This window comes from Malus domestica, chromosome 16 (genome assembly GCF_042453785.1).
Source record: "Malus domestica chromosome 16, GDT2T_hap1".
In the NCBI taxonomy this organism is placed as follows: Eukaryota; Viridiplantae; Streptophyta; class Magnoliopsida; order Rosales; family Rosaceae; genus Malus; species Malus domestica.
Window position 1 is genome coordinate 24,030,807 of NC_091676.1, and position 7,644 is coordinate 24,038,450.

The window sequence follows — 7,644 nt, forward strand, 5'->3', positions numbered from 1 at the left end:
AGGCCATTTGGCAATGAATTCAATAAAGAGGTAATTTAGCCAACTCGGCCCTCACTCTTTTACATTCCTAGCAATGGAACACTCAAGTGTTGAAACCTCAAAGCAGATATATCCAACACGAAACAAAATCTAAGTATGTGTCGACAAGACTATACAAAGAAAGGAACAACCAAACAATGGCTTATATCCAAACAATAGATCTATTCATACACAGCCAAAAAACTTCACCTACAAAGCTTCACCTACATAGCTTCACCCAGAAAGCTTCATCTACAAAGCTTCACCATCAAAGCTTCACCTCGAAAGCTTCATCTACAAAGCTTCATCTACAAAGCTTCACCATCAAAGCTTCACCTAGAAAGCTTCATCTACAAAGCTTCACCTACAAAGCTTCAACACCAAAGCTTCACCTACAAAGCTTCAACACAAAACCTTGCTCCAAATAAACAAATTTTGTTCACAAAACCCAAGATGCCCTTGAACTTGTACAAAAACACTTGGGTAAACATAAACATTTTTTGTTTTACACCCACAAGGGCCCAAAATTTTCCTTCTTATTTATTCACTTATATATGTTCCCAAACATATTATAATAGATCCAACAACAAGCCAAAGTCCCAAGTTTCATAATGGACAAAAGTACAAGCAATTCATCAATAATGAAGGTGCTACAAAAATTGGAATCTGCCCCAAAATAGAAATCCAACCCAAGAGACTTTTTCTCTCTCTCCCTCTTCCGCCTCCTTTCATCTATCAAATTTCTGCAACCTCTGCTCTTCTCCAATGGAGCTGAATTTTGGACACCCTATAGTTCTTGAGCATATGAACAACTTTCAAGAAGGAACCATGTCTGTTTGAGCGACGGAAATTAAAGTGTTGAAGCTCCAAACATGACAGTCGGATTCTTGCAGATTTCGAAGCTGCTGTGATGTTTCGAAGATCTGGAAATATTTAACCATTAGTTCATTCTGAATTTTTGATATGTTATGAAAGAGACGATGAGGAACAACGTCAATGAAGAAATCATGCTGATCTGAACAATAGAAAATGGAGTTTCGAAGCTCACAACAAATCTGACGGGTTGACAGAAAAATAATAACCAGTAATTCATCATACCTGAATTTCTTGAGTTATACAGCTCCGAGGGATCTCAATTTTGGATATGTTGTAGTTCACAAGTTAAGGAACAACTTCGATGAAGAAAGTATGTTGATCTGAGCAAGAGAAAATGGAGTTTTTGAAGCTCACAACAAGTCTGACGCGTTGATATACAAATGACGAACAATCACTCATCATACCTGAATTTCTGGAGTTGTACTGCTCCGATGGATCTCCAATTCGGATATGTTGTAGTTCACGAGCTAAGGAACAACTTTCATGAAGATGGTTTTGCGATCTGAGCCACAGAAAATGGTGTTATATTGAAGAAAAGCTAAAGGAAGACTAAAGGAAAGCAAAAATGGTAAAGCAAAGCAAAAGAAAAGCTAAAGGAAGACAAAATCATGGCACATGATAATGAGTCATACCCTACCCCTCATTGGATTCGAATACACCCATCCTCCAAAATCATGACAAAGGCCACATTATAGATATCTGTACAAACATTCCAAAGAAAAAGGGAGGGAGTAAAAAAAAAAAAAAAAAAAAAAAAAAAAAAAAAAAGGGCCTAGGCCTCCACTTCTTTGGGCCTAACACATCTTCATAACAAAAAACAATATATGAAGAAAGAGCCATGGGTTACCACTTCGAAAAGAAACAAGTGAAGTTTTCCTACTCATGACATTGACTACTAGCTAGACACCTCATTCGTCAACTCCCTCGACTGGAGACTTGGGGGACTCCCGCCATATGCTACTAAGCCTCGGTACTCAAGAGTTTCGCGACTATTCATCGACTTGGATTTTTCAAGTCCCCAATCGAGAAGTTTTCCTTACTCGGGAAATTAAGGGAACACTACCTCAAACTACATGCTTCACTCACAAAGCTTCAACAATACAGGTTTCAACAAAAGCAAAAATTCAAAGAACTTTATGAAGAAGGCTTTGGTGTATTTAACACAATATGTTGAAATGAAGCAAAGCTTATTTATTAATATTTTCGATAAGCCACAAATATGTACATATACATGAGTCAAAATAAACAAACAAAAGGGAGCCTTCACAAAGGTTGCTTAGGGGAAGTCTCAGCAGTCGGTAGAGCCCCAGAAAGAGAAAGCACCGGAGGGTGGTTATCCGGAGCCTCAGTACTTGACAAAACCCCAGAAGGAGGAGGCATTGGAGGTTCATCATTTGAAGCTTCATTACCAGGTACAGCCCCAGAGGACGAAGGCAATAAATGCCTTTGGAACAAACCCACAAACCGCTGATGATCAAGTAAAACCTTACCATCAGATTCCTTCATCTGGTCAAGCTTCCTCTTCATGTTTGTAGCATAGTCATGGGCGAGCCGGTTCAACTGCTTATTCTCATGCTTGAGCCCTCTAATCTCCTGTTTAAGACTCATCACTTCAGCAGCCAATGATTCAACTTGGCGGGTTCTAGCAAATAGGCGTTGGGCCATATTAGACACAGAACCTGCACACTGAACACTAAGAGCCAGAGAGTCCTTAACAGCCAACTCATCAGACCGTTTGGAAAGTAGTCTGTTATCTTTGGGAGTGAGAAGGTTCCTGGCCACCACTGCAGCGGTCATATCATTCTTCATCACAGAATCCCCAACGGTAAGAGGACCAGTAGGGGATATGAAGGATGGGCGCCATATGTTGTCTGGAGAAGGCGTGGTTGTCTCTTCTCCAAGGTTCAAGTCAAAACGACGGTCGGAGGGTCCAGACATTTTCAAATGTGTTGAAGAGGGAAGAGGTCAGACAAATCAAGATCTTAGAAGTGCAAGAAATGAGCTTCTACTGGTAGAGATTCAAGTGTGCTGTGGAACTTAATGCCAGCCTCTATAAAAATCTGCACTCGACGGAGCTTCAGAAATCGAAGAGGCGTTTGCTTTCTCAAAAGCTGGGCTGCTCAGAGACCACGAGGGCCGATCTCAGAAATCGAAGAAGCACCTGCTTTTTCAGCCTCGTCAGCACCTGTCACATGCACACTCAGCTTTGCGGAAATTATGGGCAATCTGTCGAAGATTTCTGGTGAAGTAGAAAGCACGTGAATCTCACTGTTCAATCACCGCTCTCCATATGCACCATCAACTCCTCGGGTACCACATATAACTTTGTCAAAGATCTCTGACAAAGTTTAGGCACGAGAATTTCGAAGTTCCAGCTACCCTACTATTACCCATAAGGGTAAAGGAACAGCACCACTGCTTGACAACTGGAAAGTCCCTATGTGTGTCGACCTCCGTGTTTTGCGGCAAGACAGGTTGGCAAGAACGTCCAACCTTTACTCACATTCGAGAAAAGACTCCCAACATAATTACTTTCTCAAAAACCGGAGTAGCACCGCTTTCCGAATCTCGAGAGTCAGATCCTCGACGGGATTGCTTGTTCGAAAACCGAAGAGGCACAACTCTCAGAACTTCGAGAGCCAGATTTCCTTAGATAAAGCTTGTGTGTAATCTTCACACGTAACATCAGCTTTCCAGATACCACATACCACTTTTTCAAAGTGCTCTGACAAAATTAAAACACGTGAAGCTGGCAGCTCCCACTACATTGCTGTGACCCAGAAGGGTAAAGGAATAGCATTACTACTTGTTATTGGGAAATCCCTATATACATTGACCTCCCTCCTCAACGGACAGGCAAACCTGCAAAAATGCTCAACCCTTTCTCGCATTCGAAAAGGCACCCTCAACATAACCTCTCGAAATACTCAGCTTTATTTCCCCCCCGACAATACCTCAGCAAATAAGCCACACCAAGAACAAGAGTATCTCATATCATCAGGGTCGAAAGCAAGAGTATCCCATATCATGCTTTCTCCCTGTCTTTGTCTTTGTCCTTGTCCACACCTGCAGGACAAGGAGAAAGAGAGCAGTCAGTCGGAACCTGAAATCAAACCTCCAATTTGGAACTGACTGCCTGGAGCCTTTGCCTGGTTGCTTACTTAGCATTGCTCTCGAGTACTCATCCTCAACTGCTGTCAAGGTCACGAATTCCACCGGCAAATACCTCATGACAGTTGATCAGATATTGGCTCTTTACACTGAAGCTGCCAAGCGTGGATGAGTCACTATGAAGGAATGTTCTGAATGACCATTTAAATGCAAAGGTTGCACACCACTTCTGCCATGCAAAAGATTGAAGCAGAAGGTTCAACGGTGAGCTGAAACAGATCACTACAGCACGACACCTTTCCATACCACATTCATTATTCCGTCAACAGCAAAAGTATCCCATATCATCAAGGTCGAACGTACTCTAGATTTGATGGACTTGTTTTGACCCTCAAATTTTTGAGTCGGCCTTATACTCTGAAGGGCACCAGAAAACCCTCCAGCACAGTTCAAGAATAAGCCTGTGGAAAGTTACTTCTTCAAAAGCAAAAGTATCTCATATCATCTCTTATCCATTTGCTTCTCCTTATCCTGGCAGTTGAATGAGAGACAAGGAGAAGGAGAACAATCAACCGGAAGCCGAAGTTAAACCTCTGATCCTGGGTTGCTTACTTGGAAGTTTGACTGCTTACCTTGTCTGTCACCTCTTTCGGCAGATCTCCTAGCTCAGCGACTTGGGGGACTCCTACTATAGGGTTTGTATCGCACTTGACCAAGCCCGAAACTACAAGTAAGCTTCAAGTGAAATTGATACATTACCTTGTGCATCTTCATCGGTTAAAGATACCACCCCTGGATGGAGGAAGCGTACTTCCAGAGAAGATGCCACATCTACCTATGAGAAAGATAAGGCAAGTGAAGACGATACCACACCTCGGTACTTAGAAGTTTCGTGATTACTCAGCGGCTTGGATCTTGCAAGTCCCCAACCGAGGAGCTTCCCTCACTCGGGAACTTAACGGAGCACTGTTTGTACCATACTTGACTAATCCCGAAACTACCGAGCACCGGTCAACATTATACCGTCAAGGACCCAGAAGAGTTTCCCTTCAACCAGAAGGCCAATCACAATGCGACACGTGTCGACATCAGAAGCCAATCACAGCACGACACGTGTCAACATCAGAAGCCAATCACAACACGACATGTGTCAATATTAGAACAAAACTAGAAACTCTCTTCTATAAATAGGGATCATTCTCCCACAACAATCTCTAATGTCATTTTGTACTAAACTATTCACTAGAACTCACTAAACCAGAGCTTGAACCTATGTATTTGTGTAAACCCTTCACAATTAATGAGAACTCCTCTACTCCGTGGACGTAGCCAATCTGGGTGAACCACGTACATCCTGTGTTTGCTTCTCTGTCTCTATTCATTTACGTACTTATCCTCACTAGTGACCGAAGCAACCAAGCGAAGGTCACAAAACCTGACACTTTCTGTTGTACCAAAGTCTTCGCTGATTTTGTGCATCAACAAAAGGATATTTCATTTTCCCCCATCTTCGCTTAAAGATTGGAAGATCTTTTCAATGTGAAGAACAAATTTATAGTCAATTCTATTGCAATTTAAATGTCACAATAAATTAGTCAACCATTGCATGTATCCTAGACAACCATCTCATCATATGTGAGAAGTGGTGTAAACTAATTGAAAATTCAAAGTCGTTTCTTCGCTCATTCAATTACCTTAGGGTTTTACGGACTAATTGTAGGTAGCAAACTTTCAAGAAACGTCTCCTACTAGGTTGGAGGAGTTAAATTGCACCTACACCACCTAAAATGGTATTACCCAAAATTGCCGAAAATCCTTTCCAAGGGATTGGAATTCTACTCGCAATTTCATGGTTTTCCAAGAAAAGTATAATAGTATATAGGGAAGTGTTATTGGTACTCCAAAAATCTCATTCTACACTCCTCACAAGTGTATTTTTCTTTCCTAACATAGAAAGTTTGGAGTGTAGAATGAGATTTTTGGAGTGCCAATAACAATTCCCATATTTTTTTATGCACATATAAAGTTGTTGTTAAACCAAGGCTTTACGAAAATGTACAATAAAAAAATAAATTGCCCTTGAGTAGTAGGAAGATTAATAAATTTTTCGGGAAAACATGGGGAGCATCTACTTAATGCTATCAACTAAAATAAAATTGCAATTGGAGTGAATTAGCTCACTAATTCGAGCTAGATTGAATAGCACTCTCTTGAGGCTTCTCCAAAACTTACTAAAATTTCCAAGTATTGTTGATCACTTAGTGGGTGGATCAAGTAATGATCTATCTCTAACCATTTTGATCAACTGACTTTTAGCATTCCATATTTAAAGAAAAAACACATTTATTGTAAGTTGAGGAATAGTGTAGAACAATAATTTCGCAAGCTAACATAACACTCCTCTTAAAATTATAAAGTATTTTAACTTCTCAAATATTTGGTAAATCGAAAAATAGTCCAAACAAATATTGCTCAATCATGAAATGTTGATGAAATGTTCTAAGTCCAAATTAAGGAATGTGAACTCATCCGCAATCTCCTTACATTTTCGACACGGATCAATCACTTAGTACTTCAAGGAATAGAATTAGGTAACCAAGTTATCTTTTCTTCATTTAAGTTCTCACCACATATGCTAAAATTTATTCGAATACAACTAGAAAGGAAATACGAGCTAAATTTGCACCATGTGTATACTTCCTTAAGTAGAGAGTTAAATTAATATTGAAGATCATGAATAGTACTCACTCAACCAATGTGAGTGAGATGTCTTCTCTTCAACATTAATAGCACCATCGATGCTTGAGCAATTTTATCTCTTTCTCTCTCTCCCTCTCTCAACTTCTTGAATTGGATTACTTTGAGCATGCCAACTAGGGCGCTTCCTTAATTTTCGAGCTAATTCTTGATGGGAATTCTCATCAAGATTCTCAATTCTCTTAAGGGCCAAAGTGTGCATCCAGTTCCTAGGAGCATTAGAGACGCACGAGTATAGCTGACATTACACCCTTTGGTGGAGCCATTTGCTCTATTTTACATGAGAAATGCTTATATACTTGAGCATTAAAAAAAATCTTTGCAGTTCTCGTTAATTTAAGCCACAAAAATAATATATAAACATTGATATATACTGATCACACATTCCCTCTTATTTATTTCACAAGTATTAATTAAAAATATGAACATTTCTTATAAATCAAGATGGAAAAATTAGCTGAGTTGCTCGTAATTACCACCCAATATTTTAGGTTAAGTTCACATTAGCAAAACACACCAATTTATATTTGGGTGATAAAAAATAAGAAAGAAATCAACACCGTTCCTTTATTGGTGACAAGATTTTGGTGACTTTTGCTTAGGGGTGGGTTCAAAAAACCGAAAACCGAACCGGACCGAGGCCGAAAAACATCGAACCGAAAAAAAACCGAACTGAAACTGTCAAACCGAACCGAACCGAATCTGGCCAGTTCGGTTTCGGTTTTTGAGGTTCGGTTACCGAACCAATATATATATATATATTTAATTGTTTTTTTCTTATAAATATTTTAGTCATACAATTACAACAAAACTGAACATGTTGCCAAGTTGGTTTCAGTGAAACTTTTCAAGCTAAGAGCGTATGGGTTTGAACCCTCGGCT

General features: G+C 39.9%; 1 long non-coding RNA gene across 1 annotated transcript; it reads right to left on the reverse strand.

Annotated features, from left to right (window-relative positions):
• Positions 1 to 734: 734 nt before the first annotated feature.
• LOC139193187 (uncharacterized) lies at positions 735 to 1,480 on the reverse strand. Its single transcript, XR_011577596.1, has 3 exons — positions 1,299 to 1,480; positions 1,117 to 1,214; positions 735 to 941 (listed from the first exon to the last, which is right to left on the reverse strand). It is a non-coding gene; the product is annotated as an uncharacterized lncRNA (long non-coding RNA).
• Between the last annotated feature and the right edge of the window lie 6,164 nt (positions 1,481 to 7,644).